We start from the raw sequence: 16,342 nt of genomic DNA on the forward strand, positions 1-16,342 counted from the left end.
ATCAGTCCCATTTTAAATACAAGAGTTCCACCTGCTGTGTGGTTTCTTCCAAAAATGTATATCCTGGGGCAGTGAACACACTCAGTACCCATATGATTCCAAGTGGGACTCTCCAGGGAGGCCACTTGTGGCTTTGAAGCAGGTGAAGTCCAAGGTGAGCCTTGGAAACATTGTTGCCAAGAGCAAGGGAGGATATAAGGAATGGTGGGCGACTGGTCAACATGACAGGGGTTTTGGACAAACCGAAAGAGCCACAGAAGCGGTTGTCTAGTGTTCAAAACCCACGAGTTTTAGAGGATTGCTTCAGGGGAGTGTTATTATTGCCTGGATTCAGAGAAGGGTTAACGAAGGACTGGGGCAGATCAGGCAAGACATTTAATATATCAAACATTCAACCCACAGGAGGGTCACAAAGAGGTATCGCCTCTGTGGGTAGATGTTCATCTAAGTCCAACCGTTGCCTCGCCAAGTGTCACCTCCCATGTCCCTCTAGATGTTACCATGATGCACCCACCAGCTGAACGGGTTCTTGTCAATGTGACTTGAACACGAGAAACTGAAGGGGGAAGCACAGGGGTTGGGCTAGTTTAGTCTTCAAGGTCCTTCTGCCCATTTGCCTTGGGTAGACTCAGAGGTCACCAAGGTGATGACCCCACTAGAAGTCAGGTGTCCCCCTTAAGTCAGATCCACATGGAAGCGTTACAAGGTAGTGGACAGACAGGGGATGTGGGCTCTGTGGTTCTCTTGGGTGACCAGGAACAAGGACAGTTTCAGATGTGGTACCATCACAGGGCTGAGGGGCATATCTTATGCTATCCATTTGCCCCTTAGTGGGAAACAAATCCAGGGAAACCCCGAGTCTCCTCTCTAGCTGGGGGAAAGACCAGGGTACCTTCTGCCTCCACAGGACCTGCTCGGTACAGACACAGCCCAATTAGGCCTGGGTTGATGGGAACACGCAGGATGAGAGCAGGAAGGTGGGCTGCTGCCCCTGGGAAGAGGGGAGGAGTCACATCCTCTCCAGGGAGATTTGAGAAAGCACTTGTAAGATGTCATGAACCATGGTAAAGGGAACTCATTCCTAGCTTTGACATGGGGCCATTAAAAAGAGACATCACGGTTGGCCAGCAGCCAGCCTCTGGGGAGTCCAGACTTAGAACTCCATGAGCCACTGGGGCTACCTCATGATCAGGGGTATCCATGGTTGCACAATGTAGCTGGACCCCGCCTCCCCTCCCCCCAAAAAGCATGCTAGCAAGCAGAGCTGTAGTTGCTCCACAGGTGGCACACGTGCTCCTGGCCCAACAGAGCCTCACTGGTTAGAGGTTGGGAGGCAATGACCACTTTGGCTCTAGAAAAACAGACCAATTTTCAGTCCACTCTTACTGGGCATGGTCCACGGCACTGGTCTGGATTCAAGCTAAGATCCAAGCCAAGCTAACACGGAGCCTGGATCCCGTCTTGATACTCTACAAAAATCGAGTCACAAGCCCTTGAAGATACCGTGGTGGATGGCATTTCTCTGAAGCTAGGACCACAGAGGCACTCATTTCTTATACCTTTCAGAAAGGTGACAGTGTTGTGCACCAGACATGAGAGTAACGCTCCTCTGCCTGGCCCAGAGTCTCCAACTGGTGTTGTTGGACTAGAAAAATCCAAACCACAGGGAGCAGGAAATTGAGCTGGGGAGGAAAGCATTCGGTTATTTAGGGGTGTTTAAGCAAAGACTGGTGTCTGCCTCAAACATGCATCCTTTATAGGGTTCAGTCTAAGAACCCCCTTACTACACCCTTGCTGCTTGCTGCTCTCTATTTTTATGCAAACTTGGGAGGTCAGGAACAGTGGCAGGGAGAGCTTTGGACACTGAACTAGAAACTTGATGCCCAGGAAAGCAGAGTCAAGGAATAATCCATAAGGTCCTACTTCGTAGTATCCTACTTCAAGTCCTCAGACGCTCAGTTCAACAGGTCTGTGCTGGGTATTTCTAGGGTTAGGTCCCCATGTTATGGGGAGACCAGGAGTTAGGCTCTGAAATGTTGCTGGCTTCTGTTTCGGTCATTTCCTTTTCCATTCCACATCTATATTTCTACCCCTTTTCTGACTAAGGCGAGTTTCCAGAGTCACCTTCTCATTTTGGTGTGTGTCATGAACATCACTACATCTGGGTGGAAGTCCTGAGCCCTCCATCCAAATTCAGAGATGGATGTTTAGCTCCATGGTCATTGTGTGGAGGGAGGAGGAGAGTCAAGAGTCAAAGTCATTAAGGTTAGAAACTGAGGTCACTCCATACAGGTGCCACAGGGTATGGAGGAGCAAGCTTAGGGCCTGGTCAGCTGGTGGACAAGGTCCAGTTTCCACCCATCTGCCACATGTTCTAGGCCATGAGAACAAGAGCTTGGCCCTCTCTCTATTGGCATTTTAGAGGTTGGTGTTGTAGACTTGGATTCCTGGCCCCATTTTGGTGGCCAGCACAGACCACCTGAGTTCTGAATGCTTGTCCCTTGGGAGCCAATCAAGTCAAGGCATTATTTGATCTCTTCCTGGTCCCAGCTGATGCTGGACAGCCCAGGAGCTTCTCCAGGGGATCAGGTTGGGCCCAGAAAAAGGCGTGGACACTATGGCCCGGTTCATCCTCTCCCAGCTGCCTCATTCCACTGGAAGCCTGTTCATTGGGGGTTCAAATGGCCACGGTCATGGTTTGTGTTCTCCTTAAGTTACATGTATTCAGGGACCAGGTGCAAAGCCCGATGTGGGCCATGGAAATGAAGGTGGCAGCGTCATCATCACCTGAAATGCTGGAGTGGTCAGAGCTCAAGGAGAGGGGCTGTCCCCAGGGGGACTAGGAAAGTCTATACGTCACTTGTTCAACAATGGCTTGACCTCAGCCATTAGGTCACAGAGCATCTTTGGTTTCCCGCACAGCACATCCCCAGATGAGAATACACGGCAGAGGGACCCGTGGGGCTACGCTTTAGGAGAAGGAGAGATGCAAGGACAGAAGCCGGCAGCACAAGCGCTCCTCCAAGGTTCTCTTGCACCCAGTAACGCCCTTCTTGTGAAGGGACTGGGGGTGGGGGATGTCACTGAGGCTTATTTCCTGCTCACTAGCAGGTTATCCAGAGCTCACACGTGTGCCACAGCAAATGTCTCAGCCTGAGCCCCTTCCCAGGATGTCCAGCCCCTGTACAGCTACAGTGAGGGCAGTGGCATCTCTAGCCAAGGTTCTGTCGTGTGTCACCTTTCAGTCTTAATTCACGTGACCCCTTCCTCAGCACCGCCTGTATTCTTACATGAGAAGATCATTCCAAAAGCCACTTTCCCAAGCTTCACCGCCAACGCGGACCTAAACGACCCTAGTCCAACTCTGGACAACTCCGCCTGGCCGAGTCGACGGCCCCTTACAAGTATGCGAGGTCCTTGACGCCCCAACCCAGTTGAACCAACTCGGCTCAGGACATGCCAAGAGGATTTGGTCACCTCAGTCCTCCCAATATGAGTGTGAACAAACCATCCACTAGGAACTTGAAGGAACAGCCATGAGTGTCACAGCACCAGGCTTCTAAATGCCACCTGATCACCGCCTTATCTAGGACCCAAAGCAATGTTGGAAGTACTGGCCCTTCCTGACCAGTACATTCAGCTCTCAAAAGCTGCTTTCTGGGACAGAGCTTACTCTTGAATCAAATGCCACAGGTACTAGTGTCCAGCTGGGCCACAACAGGGCCACCTGACTAACCTCAGGCCTCCATGCAAAGAGGCAGCTCTAAGTCACAGAGCACAGGTGAAGGATGGGGCAAGTTGACACTCTGGTTGCCATGGCAGCTAAAAAGGCCACTGAGCAAGGACTTAGCCACCACCTAATCCCCCCATAGCTCAGCACAGAAGAGGGAGGAATGAGAATGGAAGGAGTAGGGGGAAATCGGTGCAAAGGAGAATACTGCCGCAGTCCAGCTCCAGCAAAATAACCAGGGGGTGACAAGCAACTTGTGTAGATTGATACAGCAGGAGTGGGAGCCATTTATTGTAGGACAGGAGGGGTATATATACATTCCACACAGCTTATATTAATTAACATAAACTAGATACAGCAGTCAACCAATAAGGAATCTCCACACTTAATGGCTCCCTGGCGTTACTTCACAAACCACTCCCCCTGGCAAAATGCCAGGCACCATCCTAACTTGTTTACAGACTCCTGTTTAATTTAAATAATGACCATAGTTGTTTTTACACAAACACCATAAATAATCTGGTACAAGCAGAAGGGGAGAATACAAAATGTCACAATACCAAGCCAATTGATGGCTCCATGCAAGAAGCCCTTGGAAAAATTATACCAGCAATGACACCATTAGCAAAGATACCGAGTTACAATTTGTTGTAGATTACAGTTTGTTGTCTCAGTCCAGGTAAAGCAGTGTCTCAATAGATTAACTCACAGTCCAGGTAAATCACAGTCCAGGTAAGTTCTGCAGGCAGCTAGCTTAAATCACAGTCCAGGTAAGTTCTGCAGGCAGCTAGCTTAAATCACAGTCCAGGTAAGTTCTGCAGGCAGCTAGCTTAAATCACAGTCCTGGTAAGTTCTGCAGGCAGCTAGCTTGATCCGAAGTCTCCTCAGGTTCTGAGCCGAAGTCTCCTCAGGTTTTCAGCAACACTGGAAATTTTTATACTTTCGTCCTCACTGGCACTGGGGTGAAGGCAGGAACTCCAGCAATGATGCTAAAGAAAATCCTGTAGCATTCCAGCAGGTGCTAAGAAAACAACCTTCTGAACAATTTAGTACATTATCTCAAGGATTTTTACATTTGAAATAAGACTTAATAGTGCTCATTACTCATTAGCTTCCAGGTGTGGGAGAACCATTGTAGCTCAGTTATTGGCATTGAAAATGACCAAACATCAAGGACACCAGGCATGTCCTCCGCTGCCAGACCATAGCATCCTGGGCATCCCCAAAAGGCCCCGGATTCCAGGGGAGAGTCCCGGGAAGTGTCACGGACTCAAACTGCCACTGGGCATAGGGAGCAAGAGCCTGCGAGACTGTGCCTCTGGGTCAGGTCTAGATTTGGGCTCCCAGCAGTGGAAGAGCCTGCTGCCGCTGCTTGGAAAGTCCTTGCTGCCGCTCGAGCACATGGCAGCCACTGCAACAATTTACGCACCCTCCGGCAACAAAAAGTATTCAGTAATAGCCTTTTGTTGAAACTTTTTTCCTGATAAAAAGAAAGTTCAAAAGAAAAAGGATTCTTTCTGACTAGAGTTCCTGGGCTCTTAGCAACACATGCCCTAACTGCTCTTGGTTCCACTGGGGTGCCTCCTTCCCTTAGTAATTTACTTCTCACCCCTTCCATATTTTCATCACAAAGACAATACAATACACTGAGACAAAATAAGACACAAACATACTGTATCAATCTTCTCCATTTTCTCGAAATGATCATTCTTCCTCTTGCCCTATCTGCCTAGGGATGAGCAGATTTGCTCCCGTCCTATCTATGGACAGGCAGCTTTTTTTCGTCACTTACTCCCAAGTGTCCCAGGGCTCCCCGTAACAGGCCACCATCTGCCGCAGTCCGGCTCCAGCAAAATAACCAGGGGGTGACAAGCAACTTGTGTAGATTGATACAGCAGGAGTGGGAGCCATTTATTGTAGGACAGGAGGGGTATTTATACATTACACACAGCTTATCTAATTAACATAAACTAGATACAGCAGTCAAACAATAAGGAATCTCCACACTTAATGGCTCCCTGGCATTACTTCACAAACCACTCCCCCTGGCAAAATGCCAGGCGCCATCCTGACTTGTTTACAGACTCTAACAGAATACCACCATCCAGTTGGCACCCACACTTGGGCTCTTTGGCCATATAGTGGACAAAAGATCTGTGGCCTTAAGAACCCAGCTGTAGGATGCTACTAGGAGCTAAGGAGAGGGGTGAGTTGCAAGGGGGAGGGGTGGGAATCTCTGCCCAGTGTGTATTATAAAATAGGAGGCAAAGTTTTTCCAAGTCAGCAGCTCTCTGTATGACAGCTCAGCTGCTGATTAGCACTCGTAAACCAAGATGGGGAAGTAGAGTGCTATCCCATCCTCTTATCACCCAGCTGAGGGGATAGCAGCACATTGAGGTCGGTGAGCACCACAAGATGGAAACTGTCCCCAAATTCAGGGGCCAAATGCACGCTCACCTGAAGTTCCAGGCATCTTGTTCATGGCTGGCAGGAGGCAAGAAATAAGTATTGTATCAAGACAGGTAAAGAAGCTCGCTTCTGTTTACATGTGGGAGAGAAACAAGCCCCCAGCTGGATTTGCAGTCAAGCCTCAGAGGTAGATCTGCATTGAAGGCATAGGAAGCCACATGGAGGGAGAAAAAGTTCCCAAAAGAAAGAGCTTGAGCCACTCCCCACAACCTAAAGCATATGCTGGGGGAATGGAGGACCCCAGAGTGGGGGGATGCATGGAAGCCCAAATGTTGGTCCAAGAATGCGAGTGTGTGGGTTTGAACTGCCCCCACCTGCTCTTTATGGAGCCCAGATGACAGCCCTGGGCACTCAAGCTGGGGAAGGACGCAGGCACGATGCAGCTGGAAAGGCTCCTACTAGCCTCTGCTCAGGTGTCCAGTCCTTACAGGGACCAGGGTTCAGGATCTGAGGCCCATCTGCCCACATCAGTGGCAGGGGAGTGCGCCCAATCTCTGCTCTCCGGGTCTCCCCTGTCTGATTGTTTAGCCTTGGCTTAGAGAGGATTAATGTCAAATACCAGGGCAAATACCAGGCTCCCTTTTCTTCTTCAGTGATAAGGAGGCACAGATGGGTCCCTAACACCAGGGGAAACAGACTTCTGTCCTTCGAGGTCAGGGAGCAGACACTCCCGAGATGGCCGGCTCTCCAGCCCTTGCCCTCCTGTCAGTCCCCAAGCCAGAGGCTGGAGACACTGTCACCTCTCATTAGAGGGGCCCAGTACCCTGGCTGCCCTCCTTAAAAGGGCAGACACTGGATAATCACCTCCACAGGGGGCCGAGAGAGGGGCAGGCGCCCTGGACTAACCAGTCAGGCTCATTAAGGTCAGAGCCAGGGATGTCCCTTGTCCCCATGCACATGACCAATCCTGACTAGTTTTGTTCTGGTGCCTCATTGTGGCTGAGGTTGACTCCGGGTGTGGAGACTCCTCCTAAATACAGGGTCACCATAGGAGAGGACAGGAAACAAGAATAAGCATCATGGTTCTCCTCAAAGTGACCTCTCCCAGAACTTAGTTTTGAGATTAATTCCATTTAAGGTTTGTGGCCTGTTCAGCCTAATTGTAACAGGCTTGGAGAAGGTTTTGTCTAGAAATGCCTGTCATTTAGGGTCATAGTGTTCCAGGTCAGAAAACCCAAGAATCATGCAGACAAGCAAGCTTGACATCACGAGCTGGGTTTAGAGGACACAGCTGACCGCGTTGGGTTGTCGGCATCAGGAGTCTGATACAGGCCGGTACTGAACACTTCCGGAGAAGAATGGCTCAGAAACCAATACACTCACATTCCAAGAGCAGAACATTCCAGAAAGGAGGTTCTCCATTAACCAAAAACACCAGCCAGGCAGCTGGTTAAAACCAAGTCGAGCTTAAGTCAAATCTGTCACCTTAGACGTCAGGAGAAGGTTGTGTTCCTTCCAACTTCACCAACAATCAAATTCTGGACACGGATAAAGGACCCAAGTTCCACAAGACTTCCCAAGAGATTCAGTGTGGCCCCCTCAACTGAGGTCTCCAGGAGTCTCAATGAGCGGGTGTTTGCTATCAGTAAGTCAAGCCCCAGGAGGGCCCGGGAGGTTCAGAGAAAGATGGCCAGTGTTCCTCCAGAGACCAGAGGCAAAAAATGCTTATGGTACTCAGGGGGCCAGCCGAGTTGGGCCACTGCTCTAGATCCAGAGGCCGGGGCAGTGACAGCTACCAAGTTAGGACCACAGGGATGTTCTGCTCCCACCTCTGCCGAGTTCTTGACGCAGGAACTTGGATCTCCAGTGTGGGATATATAACAGCCTCCTCCCGGCAGGGGGACTCGTGTTGGATGAGCTGGGCTGATCCGTGTGGAAACAGACTCCCTTACCTGTGGGGAGCCATCCACCACCATGCCCAGAGGACCATGGACTACTGTGGATGATTCAAAGGGGAAGAAACGTAGCCTAAAGAGGGGCTGGGGGAAGGAGGAGCTGGCGGGTGTAGGTGGATGGACTGTCCAGGGAAGCATCTGCAGAATTTGAAAGATGATTCTGAAGCCGGGTCCCATGCATGTCAGTAACAGCTAGCACATCTTTAGGTTTTCAATGTGCCGTGGGCTGGTTAAGTGTTTAAGCACACGTCCAGTATTTATGATGCAGCCGAAAGGCTTAGTTATAGAGGAATTTTAGTGTATAAAAGTGGTTACAAGGACTTCAGCATCCCTGTTAGGGGCCCAGCAGTTTCCAAAATGCTCCTCATGGCAATGCAGAATGGTGCCAGGCAGGACATTTTTCCCAGCAGAGTTTTGGAATGAGGATTGAACCCAGGGGTGCTTAACCATTGACCACACCCCCAGACCTTTAGAGAAGGCCCTAAGGAAGTTAGGGCCTCGCCATGTTGCTGAGGCTGGTTTTGAACTCGCGATCCTCAGCCTCCAGAGCCACTAGGCTCACAAGCGTGTGCCATCGCACCCAGCTCCAGCAGACCTTTAATGGGTGAAGAACCACTTACTACATATGCCTGGCACAATTCGAAGCCTGTTTCACTTGCCCATGTTGAAGATGGAGTTGTGCTACTCTTATATCCACTAGAACTGGGCACACTTACCACCTATAGTTTCAAAATGTCACCAGCTGATCAGTGGCCAGGCGGGATTTTCATGCCAGTTACCTGGCCCCCAGCACTGAAGTCAAGCTGTCTAGCCAGCAATGACAAGCTCATAAGCACTAGGATGATGTAAGATGCAGAGTGTTCACACGCAGGAGTGCTTGTTCCCGCTAGATTATCTAACAGGAATCACCAGATGTTGAAACTGATAACATGTTTAAGCATATGCTAAGATAAAGGTAAGGCCCAGTGAACCTACTGGGAGACTGACATGTCCCTGATGTGTCGCGACCCCTTGCCCGCAAGGAAGACGCAACAACAGGAATCTTCTTTCAGCCGTTTATTCAGGCCCCTGATGTTTCTTTTTCTCTCTCCCGGATGCCCCTCCCAGCCTTAATAAAGCATCCCAAGCCCCAATGCGAAGCTGCTACGTGGAGCTTTCTCATAGGGTGTTAAAGAATCACGTGCCAACTCTCCCAAATAAGGAGTTGTTTGTCACAGACCACAGCGGAGCCAGCGCCATCTTGTAATGGCGACCACAGTCCGCAGAAACGGCTCACCACAGTTCCCCCTTTTGTTTTCTAAGAACAACACAGGAGAGAGTAGAGGTCCTATCCCACTGTGCAGAAGTGGCTGCATAGTATGGCTCAGCCCCAAGGAGGCGCCTTCCCCAGATCTGAGGCCATATCAGCCGACGCTTTTCTCCGTGGGACGGGGCGTGGACGCGTCTAACCCGCATACAATAGGACATGTTCTCCTTGAGATCCACTTCAAGGATCACTCAAGTGTAGTGTCTTGCCTCGCATCCTGTATCGTGACGATGGTGGACGAAGGGGGATAGCTAAGGCTGAACTGTGGCTGTATAGAAATACAACGACAAACAAGTTGGTAACACCCTAAAAGAAATGCACGGGTCTTAAGGCGATAGAAAAGCACTAGTGTGGAAACCCATCTGCGTGTAATGGTAGGAAAGCCGGCAGAGTGCAAGGGCTTTCCAACACTAAGAGAATAACAAGGAAAGACATGTCGATCCCAGTGCAATGTCCGTAAGACTTGGGGTGCGATGACCATGTCAAAGATTTACTGTTTAATTTGTGCAAGCCAAACTTGAGGTGAGTTGTCATTTTCTAAAGCTGCAAGAGCTTGTATGATCATAGCTTTATCGTGAGCATTGTGGGCCTTGAGACGACAGAGAAACCACAAGCAGAGAACCATACCGAAGCAACACATTGCACCAAAAATGCCTACCCCCACCCACTCTTTAAAAAAGGAAAAGGCAGAGGATATCCAATCGGTGAATTGACCCAAAGTTACGGGATCGACATGGGTATTGTTTAAGACAGCTATCTGGGTTAGTTGAGACTGGATCATGTCTTCCGCTGCCATGGACCAATTTCCGGCCAAGTATTCGCCAATGATACGGGAGGCATTCCTGGAATCATTAAATCTGACAGAGGTTATACATAAATGTGCACGTTGGTCAACACAGCCCAAAAGCACCAAATCAGCCAATTCTTCTACCTGAGCTTGGAGTAAATCTATTCTTTGGTTGGCAGCTAAAATCCCTGACAAAATATGTTGATTAATTGTATTCTGGGATTCAAGTATGGTGGAAGTTTGTTGAACAACTTGATTAATGGTGGCAGCAGTCTGCACTTGACTGGCCATGGCCACTCCGGCCGTGACCGCTGCAGCAGCAGATACCGCCACGGCTGTCACTATAGCAGCTGTGATTCCAAAATCCCTGCGGACTCTAAGTAGCTCAACAATGGGGAATTCGTCAGGGTCCGCAGTGACTGGGATAGGGACAAAAGTTGGAATTTTCATAACCACCGCTACAGTCCAAGAACCATTCCAACACTCAGATAAGAGACAGGTAACATTAGAACAATCCAGCACCTCTGACGAGGTGTCATTAGCCAAAAGGAGTAAGAACGGGGATTGGACACAGACCATTGCAGGGGGCAATGTGGCATTATATAACAGAGAGTTGAACGAAACAGATGTGAGTCTTTTACCTCGTTCACTCTCCCTAACAGTGCCAGAAACATTAGCCAGCCAACTTTTGGCTCCCAGCAATTGAGCCAGTGCAGAAATATCAGCTGAAGCCCCCTTTTCATTGGAGATCAGCCATTGAAACCAGGACCAACCCACTCCTGTAGAGGAGTTGACACTGTTGTTAAAGTTATAAACATACCTCTTAAGAGAGGGGGAAAGGGAGAAACCTTTAGCAACTTGACGTTGCTCCCAAGAATGATCCTGACAAGGCGTAAATGTTGGGGGGAAACCAAGATTAGGGGTACAGTAAGGAGAGGCCTTAAAATGGGTGGCATTATAAAGACTATTAGAAGAAGGAGGCACTGGGATTAGTACCTCGGAGATAATAGCCAAGGTAGTTGCGTTTAAAGCAGAGCTATTTGCGGGGGTTCCTGAGCCTGATTGTTCCCCTGAGACTACTTGGCTCAACACAGCACTGAGAATGTTCCCTGAAACCTGACTGGACCGCAATGGGTCCTCCCAGTTAGTCAAATTCTTGGTCTTAAGACTAATACAATGAGTGTTCCCAAGGCTGAAACAAAAAACTCCTGTGAGATTAACTTGAGATTGATTGAAAATGCTAGCCACGTCCCCTCTAGGAGAGGCACAGGGAGCAGACATCTCACATGAGGTAGAGAAAAGAGTGGGGAGGACACTAGATTTACCATGAACCGGCATTGGCATTGGCCAAGCCCGTGCCACTGCCCACCACTGCATTGGTGTCATCTGTGTCATCGGCATCAGCACCAGAGCCAGAGCACTTAGCAGAATGAAGATCCTCATCACGGGATTGCTGTGGTATTTCCTGTTGCTGGTTAGCCGACGTCAAGACTCTTCTTGTCAGGCGTTCAGGGACCCACAACGGTTCCGTGCGATCCTGGGGAAAAACACATACAGATCCTCGTGCCCATGTCAGCACGGGGTCGGGGCCGTTCCATTGGCCCGTAAGAACATCTTTCCACTTAACATAGCCAATCACAGAGGGCTGAGGGGACACATGTCTATCGGCCGCAGAGCGATCATGAATATCCAAATTCAAAAAATTAATGGTAAAGAGAGCTAAGGACAGGCGTTCTTTAGGAGTATGTTCAGCACCTATTCCCCCCTTTTGTTTTTGTAAAGTTTTATTTAAGGTGCGATGAGCACGCTCAACAATGCCTTGCCCTTGAGGATTGTAAGGCAAACCATGAGTAAGTTGCACTCCCATAGTAGAACAAAAAGATGTAAATTGTCTTACAGTATAAGCAGGTCCATTATCAGTCTTAAGGGACGTAGGTGTACCCCACGCCGCCCAGGCCTCCAGGCAATGAGTAATGACATTACGTGCCTTTTCTCCCGATAAAGCAGAAGCATGAATAATTCCAGAGTACGTATTAACAGAAACATGGACATACTTGAGGTTACCAAAGTCAGGTATGTGTGTCACATCCATTTGTCAGACAACCAATGGCTTCAATCCCCGTGGGTTCACTCCATAAGTAGGGGGATGAAGAAATGTGACACAATGGGGACAGTGTAATACTATCTGTCGAGTATCTGTTCTTGAAATAGAAAAACGCCTGTGTAGTGTTAAAGCATTAACATGAAAATTTTGGTGAAACAATTTAGCCTCCTCTAAGGAGGAAGCCAAACAGATCAACTGACCTCTAGTGGCTGAGTCCGCACAGGCATTACCCTGCGATAACGGACCAGGAAGAGAGGTGTGAGCCCGGATGTGCACTGGATAAAAAGGAGTAGTGCGGCCACGGATAAGTTGTTGAAGCTGATTAAAGTAAGCAGATACATTACGGGCATCACTAATAGCTCCCACAGCCTCCAGGATTTGTAGTGCTTGCACCACATAGATGGAGTCCGAAATGAGATTAAAAGGAAAAGAACACTGTTTAAAAACCTCAATAACAATTTGTAGTTCTACCCATTGTGGATTTCCAGGAGCAAATTGATGCTGGACAGGGGGAGAATCATTAATTACATAAGCTCCCATTCCAGACTTGGAACCATCAGTAAAAATGTTAACAGCCCCCGGAATGGGACTGGATGAAGTTACTTTAGGGAAAATGATAGGATGTTCTTTAACAAAATGGAGTAACGGATGAGAAGGGTAATGATTATCAATATCCCCTTGAAACGAGCAACATAGAATAGCCCAGTTATCTAGAGTAGCACACAAGACACTAAGTTGAGCTTTGGTGTAGGGTATAATAAGAGAAGAAGGTGATTGTCCGAAAAATTGAATGTTTTGTTGAATCCCTTTAAGTGTTAATGTTGTAACAGCATCAGGATAATATTCTAAGGATTTTCCTGGGGATACATGTGGGTGAATCCATAGCAAAGGTCCATCTTGCCACAGTACTCCAGTAGGCTGTCGCATAGTGGCAAGCACACATAACTGGAAAGGTCTATCACTCTGGAGCCTGCATAAAGTAGCATGTTGTATAGCTTCTTCTACTGTCATAAGGGCCGCTCTAGCCTCTTTGGTGAGGCTACGAGGGGAAGTAAGATCTGGATCACCCCTAAGAGTAGCATACAAAGGCTGTAGCATAACATTAGAAATATGTAAATATCCTCGTATCTAATTAATATCTCCCAGCAGTTTTTGAAAATCATTTAGAGTTTGGAGATCCTGAGCTCGTATGGTGATTTTCTGTGGTCGTAATTTGTCACACCCAATTGTTGCTCCCAAATACTTAATAGAATCCCCTGTTTGAATCTTTTTAGGTGTGATATGTAGTCCATATTGAGCTAACAACTTCACTAGGTCTTTATAGGCCTCATGAACTGTCTGCTCTGATTTAGCAGCCAATAATACATCATCCATATAATGAATGATCTTGATGGAGGAATACTTTTGTCTGAGAGGTGCGAGTGTCTTCCCCACATACATCTGACACATCGTGGGACTATTAGCCATTTCCTGCGGCAACACTACCCACTCAAACCTTTGATCTGGTTCCTCGTGGTTACACGAGGGAAGGGTGAAGGCAAAACGCTGCGAGTCTTTAGGATGCAAAGGAATAGAAAAGAAACAGTCTTTAATGTCAATAACAATAATGTGCCAACCCTGAGGAACCGAGGAGAGCAGAGGCAGCCCTCTTTGAATGGGCCCCATAAGTTGCATTTGAGCATTAACTGCTCGTAGATCATGCAGTAGGCGCCACTTCCCTGATTTTTTCTTAATGACAAATATGGGAGTATTCCATGGAGAAGTAGAAGGCTGGATGTGACCCAAGTCAAGTTGTTCTTTAACTAGAGCATGAGCTGCTGTCAATTTAACCGAGGGAAGAGGCCACTGAGGCACCCAAACAGGCTCCTCGGTGAGCCATGTTATGGGTATTTGAGCCCCAGCGGCCCCTAGGAAAAACCCAGACCAAATCTGTCAAGCTTTTGATGACCTTGTACAGGATGCTTACGTCCCTGTAAATGTTTTCCTAGTCCTAGACCTGGCCTATACCCCATATTTTGCATAATCTGTTGAGACACTGGGGAATAGTCATTACTAAGAGTGAACCCCATGTCTTTCATCAGATCACGGCCCCATAGAGAGATAGGTAAATCAAGTACATAAGGCTGAAAGGTACCATTATGTCCTTCTGGATCCTTCCAGACTAGATGTCTACAGCTGATCTGAGGGGCCTGGGCATATCCAAGTCCTCTCAAGGATTGATCAGAAGTCTGCACTGGCCATCCCTTAGACCAGTCCCTAAGTGTTATAATACTACGGTCTGCTCTGGTATCCAGTAATCCCACAATAGATTTACCTTCTATGCTTAATTCCAAAGTGGGGCGATTGCTCATATCTAGTGACAAGTAGGCACAATTCCCTCCGGTGGTACCAATCTCATTCCCTGTCCGTGACCTTGAATCAGCAGGGAAGTGATTATGTAAGCTAGGCAAAATTAGCAATTGAGCAATCCGATCCCCTGGGGAGATGGACACAATGCCCCTTGGAGCTTCCACCATAACCTTTATTATCCCTACAGTATCAGGACTTATGACTCCGGGGAAAACATGAAGACCTTGTAAAATAGAGGATGCACATCCAATTAGCAAACCTACAGTGCCAGGTGGTAGAGGCCCTGTAAACTCAGTTTCCACCAATTGGACTCCCATCTTAGGTGTTAATACGAGTCTGGAGGTGGAACAGAGGTCCAATCCCGCGGCACCTGTAGTGGCTCTCCGCGTTTCATAGGATGGCGTAGAGATGGCCATGTCTCGGGTTCGGGTGTGACATTCTCCACTGCCCCATATATTTGTGGGCCCTGGGGTCGAGGGCCCCGTCGGCCGTTTTTTGGCCCAGCTGAAATAGGCTGTCCATGGATGTTCCCAACTAGGTATAGTAAGACTGCCCGAAAATGCAAACCACGGTGCAGCAATATCCACCTTCTGTAAAAATCTTTGTAAAGTACTATGTTTCATTTTCAGGCCCTTGGAACGTAACAGGCCGTCTAGGGCCAGAAGAAGCGGACTTGAAGATGCGGCACCCATGACACAGCAACAAAAGAAACACAGAAAACAAAAGTGAAAGTACACAGTGCAGCTGCAATAAAATATAAAGCTCTCTCTTTCTTTGTAGAGGAGCTGACCCCGCTTTGGTCGCGGATCCCACTTACTGGGACTATCCCCGCTTTGGTCGCGGATCCCACTTACCTGGGACTAACCGGTGCACCACCCCTGACGGCTGAAAGTTCTGGTTCCCGGGTTTCGGCACCACTTGTCGCGACCCCTTGCCCGCAAGGAAGACGCAACAACAGGAATCTTCTTTCAGCCGTTTATTCAGGCCCCTGATGTTTCTTCTTCTCTCTCCCGGATGCCCCTCCCAGCCTTAATAAAGCATCCCAAGCCCCAATGCGAAGCTGCTACGTGGAGCTTTCTCATAGGGTGTTAAAGAATCACGTGCCAACTCTCCCAAATAAGGAGTTGTTTGTCACAGACCACAGCGGAGCCAGCGCCATCTTGTAATGGCGACCACAGTCCGCAGAAACGGCTCACCACACTGATGAACTAGGACGCTTCCTCATTTGTAGGTTCCAGTTTCTATGCAGCTTCTCGGACAGTGCCAGTTGTTCACTGCATATATGCCACAGTGGCTACTGGGATCTGTGCCTGCCGTGGGGTATTATAGGCTATTCTTGCTACCCTCAACCAGGAGGTAGCCCAGTGTCTCTCCTGAGAGACCATAGACAGAACATTAAGAAGCACTTTCTATAATTGGGGTCAAGAGTAGGACAAGAAGATACCTTAAAAACAAATGGGATCTTCTTCCACGAAATGGAAAAGTATTTGTCAAACTTCTGAAGTGTATCTTCCCACCCAGATGGGGAAATGCCATCAGGTAGTTTTATATATTCTCTTGTCTCTAACATTTCATGACACTGATCTTTGGATCAAAATTCTTCACGTGAGGGAAGGAGTCACTTTCAACCTCATTAGGCAGCCATAGCGCAGTTCATCTTTATATAAACATAAACTAGTAAAAGTCTAGAGAAAGCAGCCCA

The 16,342-nt window shown here is 48.4% G+C and overlaps 1 long non-coding RNA gene across 1 annotated transcript; it reads right to left on the reverse strand.

Moving 5' to 3' along the window:
- Positions 1 to 10,178: 10,178 nt before the first annotated feature.
- LOC308645291 lies at positions 10,179 to 15,811 on the reverse strand. The gene is made up of 3 exons (XR_014021176.1): positions 15,495 to 15,811; positions 11,557 to 11,724; positions 10,179 to 10,242 (listed from the first exon to the last, which is right to left on the reverse strand). It is a non-coding gene; the product is annotated as an uncharacterized lncRNA (long non-coding RNA).
- Between the last annotated feature and the right edge of the window lie 531 nt (positions 15,812 to 16,342).

The sequence above is a fragment of the Spermophilus citellus genome (genome assembly GCF_964194105.1).
Source record: "Spermophilus citellus genome assembly, chromosome: 3".
NCBI classification, from domain to species: Eukaryota; Metazoa; Chordata; class Mammalia; order Rodentia; family Sciuridae; genus Spermophilus; species Spermophilus citellus.